Consider the following 12944-nt stretch of genomic DNA (forward strand, 5'->3'; position numbering starts at 1 on the left):
ACTAGGCCCATGAGCCACAACTACTGAGCCTGCGCGTCTGGAGCTTGTGCTCCGCAACAAGAGAGGCCGCGACAGTGAGAGGCCCGCGCACCGCGATGAAGAGTGGCCCCTGCTTGCCACAACTAGAGAAAGCCCTCGCACAGAAACGAAGACCCAACACAGGCAAAAATAAAAATTAATTAATTAATTAATTAATTAAATTTTTAAAAAAATTATAAAAAAAAAAAGAAAACTAAAAATAGAGTTACCATATGATCCAGCAATCCCACTCCTGGGCATATAACCAGAGAAAACTCTAATTCGAAAAGATACATGCACCCCAATGTTCATAGCAGCACTGTTTACAATAGCCAAGACATGGTAGCAAACTAAATGTCCATCGACAGATGAATGGATAAAGATGTGGTGTATATATACACTGGAATATTCCTCAGCCATAAAAAAAAGAATGAAATATTGCCATTTGCAGCAACATGAATGGACCTAGAGACTATCATACTAAGTGACGTAAGTCTGACAGAGAAAGACAAATAACATATAAAATCATATGTGGAATCTAAAAAAATGATACAAATGAACTTACTTAACAAAACAGAAATAAACTCATAGACATAGAAAACAAACTTATGGTTACCAAAGGGGAAAGGAGGGGAAAAGGGATAAATTAGGGGTTTGGGATGAACAGATACACACTACTATATTTAAAATAGATAAACAACAAGGATCTACTATATGGAACAGGGAACTATATTCAATATCTTGTAATAACCTATAATGGAAAAGAATCTGAAAAAGAATATATAACTGCATCACTTTGCTGAACACCAGAAACCAACACAACACTGTAAATCAGCTATACGTCAATAAAAAGTTGTTTTGAAGAAAAAAAAGCTTCACCTCCCCTTCATCATACACATCAAACAATATAAAGAATTAAAAGCATCATAATACAAAGCAGTCAGATATTACATTAAAAATGTAGCAATGACTTTGGCCTGTTTCAATCCATATTTAGCATTCTAACAGCACATCACTTCAATGGGACTGGACAGCTTTCATGGTGTCCTCCTTCTTCCTGACATCATTCATGTTCCATTATATGCTTTTTATTAGCATGCCTTGAGTATATATAGAATAAGGATATCTCTTTACATCCTTCTACTATCTATGCCTACTTCTTTATATTATCAGTACCTTAATTTGAGGAAGACTGAACCATGCAGGGACATTCAACACAGTCAACTCTGGGTTGCAGGAGGTAGGGAATTGCACATTTGGAATGTCCCATTATTATCCTTTGCTGGCCATCACATTTTAGCTTTCCTCCCTTTGAAGTTGACCTCTTTACCTCCATTGTTATTCTCTTTAAGAACAACAGGATATAATCCATATCCAGATAACATTCCTTTCTTTGTGTCAAATTAATATTCAGTAAAGATTATAAATAATTTGCTCCCATCTAAAATCACAGACATCAATTTTAATTTTTTATATTGGAGATAGCATTCTTTATTTTTATTATAAAAAGTAACACATCGATAATACATTATTTTTTCTTAAATCTGAAATAACAAAAAAGTATGAAGAATAAAAGTCATCCATAATACACTTACCTAGGGATATCTGTTATTAATTTTTGGTTATAATTTACCATTTTTCATTAGGACCATAAATGAAGTCATACTTTAACACACTGATTTGTACCTGGTCATTTTTCCATTTTAGAAAACACAGATTACATGATTATATTAATGATTGTATTATTCCATTGCTTCTATGTATCAATCTCATAAATTTGAAAATGTGTATCTTTTTGTTCTCCACAGCCCTGCAAAGCTGGGATTATTACTAATTCCCTTATATAGAAATACAGATCCTGAGGTTCAGAGTGGGTAAGTGACTGCTGAAAATTTACATACCAAGTAAGTGGCAGAAATAAAGGTTGCTCTAGGACTTTTTGACTCCAAATTGATGCCCTTTCCACACAGTGTGTCTCCTGTCTCTCTAATGAGATAATGCAGATGAAGGGGCTGGAAAAGTACACCTTACTGTTATTTATTTAAAGAGACAGCCTAAAGGGAGTCATTGCCTCAGGAACAACTTCTGATTTGGTCTGAATCTAGGGCAGCTTCCCAAATTAAAACTGCACAAAGGCTTCTAGGGCTGCAGATTGAATTCTTCTTCATGCAAAACATCATTATAACACAACAGTATCAATATGCAATTGAATCCTACAATAAGAATTAATTCCTGATCAGTGAACATAGCCATACAACATTAAAGAAAACCGGTTATTATTGAACAAGGACATTCAAATCTGCAAGCTTAACTGCAGACCCTAGGTATGTACATTGATCTTGTCTCATTACCCTTTTCCCCCCTTATTTTCTTCACCGAATGACAAGTAGAATGTCTAGCAGGGGAGGGCATCTTGCTACATAGGTCTAAGGAAACTAACCTGGGGCCTAGAAGGCAAAGGAGGTTGAACCAAAAATTTTGAAGAGTTTATGAGTTTCTATAGTTACTTCTTCTCTATTCTCTATTCATTGCTTGCCAAATCAATGGATTCTGGAGACAGAGTACTGCAAATATCCTGTTGAACTCTTTTTTCCCCACATAGTCCAAAGGTGTTGTGCATTCTTTTATCACAAATAATTTGCTATTGATCTACTTTCTCATTTATGTCTTCTTGGCCCTCACACTATGTGTTGGTCAAGATTTTGGTTTCCCTGGGGCAGCTGTCCTCTTATGCCTCCAAAGACCCTGGATTGACTTTCCCTTCAGGGTCCTGGACACTTCATTGAGACTTGGGACTAAAAGTCCACAGTGAGAACTTATTCCTATGAGGTTTTTGGGTACAAATTGCCAGGCCCTATTAAAATATAATTTTCAGAAAAAGATAAAATCATGACTTTCATACAGATATAAAAAAGGGTCTACCCACCACCAGAGCCTCCCATCAAACCTCTTAGATAGCCTCAACCACAAGAGGGCAGACAGCAGAAGCTAGAAAAATTACAGTCCTGCAGCCTGTGGAACAAAAACCACATTCACAGAAAGATAGACAAGATGAAAAGGCAGAGGGCTATATACCAGATGAAGGAACAAGATAAAACCCCAGAAAAACAACTAAATGAAGTAGAGATAGGCAACCTTCCAGAAAAAGAATTCAGAATAATGATAGTGAAGATGATCCAGGACCTCGGAATAAGAATGGAGGCAAAGACTGAGAAGATGCAAGATATGTTTAACAAAGACCTAGAAGAATTAAAGAACAAACAAAGAGAGATGAACAATACAATAACTGAAATGAAAACTACACTAGAAGGAATCAATAGCAGAATAACTGAGGCAGAAGAACGGATAAGTGACCTGGAAGACAGAATGGTGGAATTCACTGCTGCGGAACAGAATAAAGAAAAAAGAATGAAAAGAAATGAAGACAGCCTAAGAGACCTCTGGGACAACATTAAACGCAACAACATTCGTATTATAGGGGTCCCAGAAGGAGAAGAGAGAGAGAAAGGACCAGAGAAAATATTTGAAGAGATTATAGTCGAAAACTTCCCTAACATGGGAAAGGAAATAGCCACCCAAGTCCAAGAAGCGCAGAGAGTCCCATACAGGATAAACCCAAGGAGAAATACGCCGAGACACATAGTAATCAAAGTGGCAAAAATTAAAGACAAAGAAAAATTATTGAAAGCAGCAAGGGAAAAACAACAAATAATATACAAGGGAACTCCCATAAGGTTAACAGCTGATTTCTCAGCAGAAACTCTACAAGCCAGAAGGGAGTGGCATGATATACTTAAAGTGATGAAAGGGAAGAACCTACAACCAAGATTACTCTACCCGGCAAGGATCTCATTTAGATTTGATGGAGAAATCAAAAGCTTTACAGACAAGCAAAAGCTAAGAGAATTCAGCACCACCAAACCAGCTCTACAACAAATGCTAAAGGAACTTCTCTAAGTGGGAAACACAAGAGAAGAAAAGGACCTACAAAAACAAACCCAAAACAATTAAGAAAATGGTCATAGGAACATACATATCGATAATTACCTTAAACATGAATGGATTAAATGCTCCAACCAAAAGACACAGGCTTGCTGAATGGATACAAAAACGAGACCCACGTTTATGCTGTCTACAAGAGACCCACTTCAGACCTAGGCACACATACAGACTGAAAGTGAGGGGATGGAAAAAGATATTCCATGCAAATGGAAATCAAAAGAAAGCTGGAGTAGCTATACTCATATCAGATATAATAGACTTTAAAATAAATAACGTTACAAGGGACAAGGAAGGACACTACATAATGATCAAGGGATCAATCCAAGAAGAAGATGTAACAATTATAAATATATATGCACCCAACATAGGAGCACCTCAATACATAAGGCAACTGCTAACAGCTAAAAAAGAGGAAATCGACAGTAACACAGTAATAGTGGGGGACTTTAACACCTCACATACACCAATGGACAGATCATCTAAATAAGGAACCAGAAGCTTTAAATGACACATTAGACCAGATAGATTTAATTGATATTTATAGGACATTCCATCCAAAAACAGCAGATTACACTTTCTTCTCAAGTGCACACGGAACATTCTCCAGGATAGATCACATCTTGGGTCACAAATCAAGCCTCAGTAAATTTAAGAAAATTGAAATCATATCAAGCATCTTTTCTGACCACAACACTATGAGATTAGAAATGAATTACAGGGAAAAAAACGTGAAAAGCACAAACACATGGAGGCTAAACAATACATTACTAAATAACCAAGAGATCACTGAAGAAATCAAAGAGGAGATCAGAAAATACCTAGAGACAAATTACAATGAAAATACGACAATCCAAAACCTATGGGAGGCAGTAAAGCAGTTCTAAGAGGGAAGTTTATAGCTATACAAGCCTACCTCAAGAAACAAGAAAAATCTCAAGTAAACAATCTAACCTTACACCTAAAGGAACTAGAGAAAGAAGAACAAACAACACCCAAAGTTAGCAGAAGGAAAGAAACCATAAAGATCAGAGCGGAAATAAATGAAACAGAAACAAAGATAGCAAAGATCAATAAAACTAAAAGCTGGTTCTTTGAGAAGATAAACAACATTGATAAGCCATTAGCCAGACTCATCAAGAAAAAGAGGGAGAGGACTCAAATCAATAAAATGAGAAATGAAAAAGGAGAAGTTACAACAGACACTGCAGAAATACAAAGCATCCTAAGAGACAACTACAAGCAACTCTATGCCAATAAAATGGACAACCTGGAAGAAATGGACAAATTCTTAGAAACATATAACCTTCCAAGACTGAACCAGGAAGAAACAGAAAATATGAACAGACCAATCACAAGTAATGAAATTGAAACTGTGATTAAAAATCTTCCAACAAACAAAAGTCCAGGACCAGATGGCTTCACAGGTGAATTCTATCAAACATTTAGAGAAGAGCTAACACCCGTCCTTCTCAAACTCTTCCAAAAAATTGCAGAGGAAGGAACACTCCCAAACTCATTCTATGAGGCCACCATGACCCTGATACCAAAACCAGACAAAGATACTACAAAAAAAGAAAATTACAGACCAATATCACTGATGAATATAGATGCAAAAATCCTCAACAAAATACTAGCAAACAGAATCCAACAACACATTAAAAGGATCATACACCACGATCAAGTGGGATTTATCCCAGGGATGCAAGGATTCTTCAATATACGCAAATCAATCAATGTGATACACCATATTAACAAAATGAAGAATAAAAACCATATGATCATCTCAGTAGATGCAGAAAAAGCTTTTGACAAAATTCAATACCGATTTATGATAAAAACTCTCCAGAAAGTGGGCATAGAGGGAACCTACCTCAACATAATAAAGGCCATATATGACAAACCCACAGCAAACATCATTCTCAACAGTGAAAAACTGAAAGCATTTCCTCTAAGATCAGGAACGAGACAAGGATGTCCACACTCACCACTATTATTCAACATAGCTTTGGAAGTCCTAGCCAAGGGAATCAGAGAAGAAAAAGAAATAAAAGGAATACAAATTGGAAAAGAAGAAGTAAAAGGGTCACTGTTTGCAGATGACATGATAGTATACATAGAGAATCCTAAAAATGCCACCAGAAAACTACTAGAGCTAATCAGTGAATTTGGTAAATTTGCAGGATACAAAATTAATGCACAGAAATCTCTTGCATTCCTATACACTAATGATGAAAAATCTGAAAGAGAAATTATGGAAACACTCCCATTTACCACTGCAACAAAAAGAATAAAATACCTAGGAATAAACCTACCTAGGGAGACAAAAGACCTGTATGCAGAAAACTATAAAACACTCATGAAAGAAATTAAAGATGATATCAACAGATGGAGAGATATACCATGTTCTTGGATTGGAAGAATCAATAGTGTGAAAATGACTATACTACCCAAAGCAATCTACAGATTCAATGCAATCCCTATCAAATTACCAATGGCATTTTTTACGGAACTAGAACAAAAAATCTTAAAATTTGTATGGAGACGCAGAGGACCCCGAATAGCCAAAGCAGTCTTGAGGGAAAACAACGGAGCTGGAGGAATCAGACTCCCTGACTTCAGACTATACTACAAAGCTACAGTAATCAAGACAATATGGTACTGGCACAAAAACAGAACCAAGATCAATGGAACAAGATAGAAAGCCCAGAGATAAACCCACGCACCTATGGTCAACTAATCTATGACAAAGGAGGCAAAGATATACAATAGAGAAAAGACAGTCTCTTCAATAAGTGGTGCTGGGAAAACTGGACAGCTACATGTAAAAGAATGAAATTAGAATACTCCCTAACACCATACACAAAAATAAACTCAAAATGGATTAGAGACCTAAATGTAAGACTATAAAACTCTTAGAGGAAAACATAGGAAGAACACTCTTTGACATAAATAACAGCAAGATCTTTTTTGATCCACCTCCTAGAGTAATGGAAATAAAAACAAAAATAAACAAATGGGACCTAATGAAACTTAAAAGCTTTTGCACAGCAAAGGAAACCATAAACAAGACGAAAAGACAACTCTCAGAATGGGAGAAAATATTTGCAAACGAATCAACGGAGAAAGGATTCATCTCCAAAATATATAAACAGCTTATGCAGCTCAATATTAAAGAAACAAACAACCCAATCCAAAAATGGGCAGAAGACCTAAATAGACATTTCTCCAAAGAAGACATACAGATGGCCAAGAAGCACATGAAAAGATGCTCAACATCACTAATCATTAGAGAAGTGCAAATCAAAACTACAATGAGGTATCACCTCACACTAGTTAGACTGGGCATCATTAGAAAATTTACAAACAACAAATGCTGGAGAGGGTGTGGAGAAAAGGGAACCCTCTTGCACTGTTGGTGGGAATGTAAATTGATACAGCCACTATGGAGAATAATATGGAGGTTCCTTAAAAAACTAAAAATAGAATTACCATATGATCCAGCAATCCCACTACTGGGCATATACCCAGAGAAAACCGTAATTCAAAAAGACACATGCACCCCAATGTTCATTGCAGCACTATTTACAATAGCTAAGTCATGGAAGCAACCTAAATGCCCATCGACAGACGAATGGATAAAGAAGTTGTGGTACCTATATACAATGGAATATTACTCAGCCATAAAAAGGAACGAAATTGAGTCATTTGTTGAGATGTGGATGGATCTAGAGACTGTCATACAGAGTGAAGTCAGAAAGAGAAAAACAAATACCGTATATTAACACATGTATGTAGAACCTAGAAAAATGGTACAGATGAACCAGTTTGCAGGGCAGAAGTTGAGACAGAGATGTAGAGAAGAAACGTATGGACACCAAGGGGGGAAAACCGCAGTGGGGTGGGGATGGTGGTGTGCTGAATTGGGCGATTGGGATTGACATGTATACACTGATGTGTATAAAATTGATGACTGATTAAAAAATAAAATAAAATAAAAATAAAAAAGGGCACATGTAAAAGAATTTATTTTACTCATATAATATGAGAGAACCAGGCAAAATGGGACAGCACTGATTTTTCCATGGGTAGGATGGGACAAATAAAATCACTACCGGAAGGACAGGAGTTACATACTTATCAATTACCTATGACTTACAAAGAACAGCAAAGTAGCTCAAAGACAATGAATAAGGCTAGAATCTAATAACCCAGAAGAATATGTTATAGACGTGCATAGTTTTTTTAATACCACCCCCCTTCAAAAATGAAAGAACATAGGGCCATCCCAACCAATTCCAGTGGAATAAGACAAGTAACCTGGAAAATATCAGATCACTGCCAGAGTGATCCCTTTAGAACACTGAATTTCCCTGACAAATTTAAAACACAAGTTATAATTCCCAAATGTCCTCAAATGTTTAAAAGATAAAAATGTCCAACCAAGAATATTAGAAAATGGAGTAAATATCAAAATTCACTAAAATATTCCATAATTATTCATACCAGCTTTACTTATAATAGCCAAAAGCTGAAAATAACCTAAATGTCCTTCCCAGATGAATGGATAAACTGTGGCAACCACCAATTTTTTTACTGTCTCTATAGTTTTGCCAACTACAGTTTTTTTCCTCTCATTCTTTAAGGTAAGTGCTATGTACACAGAGCTTCAAGATAAATTTCTTATCTCTGTCGTCCAATCAGATTAGCTCCTCTAAGTCTTTCTTTTATGTAATTTACCTTTTCCCGAGGACCTCCTGTAAGGTGGAAGAGGACATCTGCCTACTACAGGCTGCAGCAGAGATAGCTATTCTCCCCCTGTATCTACTTTCCCCTTCTTCATTTTTATAAAACAATCCCACTTTGTCAAGGTTTGACTGAGCCCTTGGCTACCTAGCTAGAGAATGCCTTTCCTACTTTCCTTGTATCTTGGTATGGCCCAGAGGATATGAGCAGAAAGAATATGTATAAAAGTATTCATTGATTAAAGGAAAACACTAAATATAATACAGTTTGTATAACCTTATTTTGGATTTTTTTTTTCCTCCCACTTTACAGTGTCTCAGCAAAATAAAATAAACGAAAAGCCAGAAGTCTCAACTTCTACGAGGCCCTGTGGGAAACATGGACATTTAAAGTGGAATGGACAAACAGAAACCTGTGAGGGTGAAAAAAAGAATGGTCAGGGAGCTGGAAGGAGAATCAAGGGATTATGGTTTTATGGAAGCTAAGGGAAGCAAGACTTTTTTAAGAAGTGATCAACATGTCCAAATGAAACAGAGAAATCCAATAAAATAAGGAATGAAAATGATTAATGATTCATAGATCATTACCCTTAGTCTCAGTTTCATATCGATAAAATGGGTATCTCATGTGGTTATTATAAGATTAAACTAAACATAAGCTTCTGGTTTGTGGTAGGTGCTCAGTAAATTTTATACCTTCCTTTCTCTCTTTTTGTGATTAACTCATTGTTTTATTCTAATGCTCATTACTAGTGAGGAGCCCTGCTCGAGGCTGGGTAGGCACTGATGACAGACTCTGCACTAAAGTACTCTGTAGTGTACGGACTGCCAGTACTATCCCTTGCCTGGAAGCTACCTGATTTACTTTTAGTTTCTTTGGTTTTGGCAGGTGAATTATGAAAATTAAAAACATCTCAAATGCAAAAAAAATTTTGTTAACATGGTGTGTTGTTGTTAATGCATGAAAAATGTTTTTAAATTACTGAATACAATGTAAAGCAACACATTCTTATCTTTGTATTAAAGCTTTATATTTTTACTTATTTTTATTGTTTGGCCCTGCCACACAGCTTGCGGGATCTTATTTCCCTGAACCTGGGTCAGGGCAGTGAAAGCACGGAGTCCTAACCACTGGACCGCCAGGGAATTCCCATAAAGCTGTATGTTTTAAAGATAACTGCTTAATGTTGGAGACACCAACCCACTGAAATTCTCACTGCCCTGTGATTTTTAAAAAAGCAAGTGGATAATTTTAGTTGGCAGCTATCTGATTAATTTATATCTATAGTTGCTCAAACATGTTAGGACAGTTCATCTTTACTAGCAGAATCTTTTTTAAAATTGAGTTTTAAACTATTTTACATGCAGTAAAATCTATCCCTTTTATGAGTTTTGGCAAACAAAGATATAGAACATAGAACAGTTCCATTACCCCTCAAAATTTCCTCAAGCCCCTTTTTAGTCATTCCCTTCCCTTGGTCACTACTGATCAGTGTTGTCCCATTTTCAGACCCTTTTACTTTTAAATAATTATAGGCTCACAGGAAATTGCAAAAATAGTACATAGAGTCCTGAGTACCCAACACCTAGCTTTCTCCAGTGGTGACATCTTACATAACTGTCGTACAAGATCAAAACCATGCCCTGCATGTTTGAAGGCAGATTTTCCTTTCACTTCTTTGCCTGTGTTTACTCTTTTCTTTTGACACAAATTTAATTCTGTTGTGTTAAAAGGAGCAGATGCTAGTTTTCCCTTAGATGTCTACCGTTGCATTTTCAGTATTTCAGCTGGATCACCCCTGTTACTCCTACATCTTTTTCTAGTCTTTTCATTATCCCTTTTCCCAATTTAATTCTCCTGCTAGATTTTTTTTTTTTTTCCTGAGCTTTGTAACACAGATGGTACTATTGCCAATTCCCGAATCCCTAACTTTTACCTCGGTCCTTAAGTTTCAAAGGGGATGGTGCTTGTGCTTAATTGTTGTGTTCACAGTAATTTTGCAGCTTGCGTTTTGAGAGCCGGCACGGTTCTCCAACCCCCGAGAGACGTTCTAGGGGCACTAAACGGTTCAACTCCGTTCTTGGCCTACCTTTCACCATTGGTCATCCTTTTATTTTCCAGATACTTGGCTGTTTGTTAGAGGAGAGTATGCAGTGACTCTCGAAACCGCTGGCAACCCCTCCTCTCCCTCAGTGCGCCGCCTTTGTGATGCGCTGAGGGAACAGCCGCTGTTCGGTTCTTTAGGCTGCTGAGGTGCGGGGCGGGGCCTCGGCGGCTGCCGTAGCAAACTGCAGGGAGGTCACGCCCTCAGGCCCCCGCCCCACGCACGAGGCCCACGACGTCAGCCGCCCGCTCGAGCCTACTCCTAGGGTGTGCGGGAGGTCCAGTGCGCATGCTCCGATTGGGTCGCCTCTGGCGACGGAGGCTGAGGGATGGGTAGAGAGCGGTCTTACTAGTGGGCGTCCCTGCTGGCTGGCTCTGCTCCTCTGCCACCGCCCTCTTGGCCCCTGGTGGCCCGTTGCTCCCCTCCCCGCGACCGCTGGCTTGGCGGTAGCTCGCAGGGTGAAGGGTCCCTCTCCCCGGCTCCCCTCCTCCCACCCCGTCGCCCCGCCCACTCTGGGCTGGGCGGCAGGGTCAGGGGCCGAGCGGAGCGGGGTGAGTATTCCCACAACCTTTGCCGGCCGTCTCTTTCCGGCTCTGTTTCCCGCACGGTCCTCACCCCACTGCCGGGATAGAGAGGAAGGGCGGGCGCGGGTGGGCGGGAAACAGCCCAGCCCCGAACAAAAGGCCGGGGAAGCGGGGCTCCCGCCCGTGAGATGCAGGCCGGGTCGCGCTGGAGCCGCTGCGCGGGGCGAGCCGCTGGCGGGTGTGGATCGCACTCCTGGGCCACCATGGAGACCTCACCCTCGATTTAGGTAGTTACAGACCTGTGTTTAAAGCCTGTACCGAGACAGAAATTCTTTGCCTCGTAACCTTGAAACAGAGGATATGAAGTTACTGGTGATTCCAGTGGTTAAGTGCCACTTAACTTGAAGGAGTTTCTAATCATTAAGAATTAGGAGTTTTTCTTCCAAATAGATCTACTCAGCATTTGAAATCACGAATGGGGGGTGGGTGGGATAAAGGAATAGTTAACTGATTTGTAGAAACAAACTTTTATGATGGTAGAAATTATAAACATCTCTGACAAGGCGAAAGGATAGCTACATGTCTTTTCAAAGTCAAAATAGAGCCGTGTCTAATAGGCCCACCTGAGAATCAATTAATTATCTAGGGGACTATACTTTTACTTGACATAGTATCGATTAGGGCAGTTACTTTTTTTTTCTTTTTGTCTAATGGAGCAAATTATTTCTGACTGGGAGAAAAAAATACTACTGATGATTATTGTGTTATTGCCCTATTTCCAAGATTTTTATAATTTTTACCATTGAGCTTGCTCCTTCATTATGAGTTCAGTAAATCTTTGCCACAGGCTCACTTTGTATGAATCATGTTTATAACGTTTCAAAAATTACATTTCGACAATGGCCTCACTCTTAAGTGGCAAAAGCTTAGTTTATACTTTTTAGAAGTGGAAGGCATAGGCCCTATGTAATGTTAAATTACATTTTTAGAATCCTGCGTAGAATCCTCCTTGCTTCTGAAGGGTCAAATATGGACAAGAGGAGACATTTACAAAATGAAAACTTGGCCAAAAAAAAAAAGTTGAGTATTGAGAAAGTCAAATTAAAGTCTTGCAATTACAAGGTTTAAAAATTGATATTTTAATTGAAACTAGTGGAAACAGTCTTTTCACTAGTTCTAAACTGGATTCATTGGATGTACAATAGAATGTTACAAGATTATGCTTTTAAGTTTCTGAGAATGATAAGCAACCCCTTAGGAAAAACAAGTAGGGTAAAGTTTATATAAGTAGTTTCCTTAAGACTGGGCTTGATTTGGTTATTAATATCTTTGAACCTAGAGACGTGTTTGGGACCCTAGAGGCAGTGTTTGAAACTGTTTTAAACATGCTCAGGGAACCATAACAACAACAAAATGGCCTCGAGATTATTTGGTGATTAACAAATGTCTTCAGGGGCCAAGTGCAGCTGGGTATAAAACAACTGGAAAGTAGGGAAACAGAGAAGAAACCCTACGTAAAAGCATCCAGGTTAGGGAGAGGCAGCTGAAAACGA

At 38.4% G+C, this 12944-nt stretch overlaps 1 protein-coding gene across 16 annotated transcripts in view; it reads left to right on the forward strand.

Moving 5' to 3' along the window:
- The first annotated feature begins 11377 nt into the window (after window positions 1-11377).
- ATG10 (autophagy related 10) overlaps window positions 11378-12944 on the forward strand; it is a 247603-nt gene continuing 246036 nt past the window's right edge. For 14 of the 16 annotated variants that reach the window (XR_011073088.1, XR_011073086.1, XR_011073085.1 and 11 more), the window contains exon 1: window positions 11461-11678. The gene's annotated coding sequence lies outside the window, so the exon portion shown is untranslated. Of the gene's footprint in view, window positions 11419-11460; window positions 11679-12449; window positions 12471-12944 lie in introns of those variants that run through there. The other 2 variants (XM_068535601.1, XM_068535602.1) reach the window with 2 other exon arrangements.

The sequence above is a fragment of the Eschrichtius robustus genome, chromosome 2 (assembly GCF_028021215.1).
Source record: "Eschrichtius robustus isolate mEscRob2 chromosome 2, mEscRob2.pri, whole genome shotgun sequence".
Classification (NCBI taxonomy): domain Eukaryota; kingdom Metazoa; phylum Chordata; class Mammalia; order Artiodactyla; family Eschrichtiidae; genus Eschrichtius; species Eschrichtius robustus.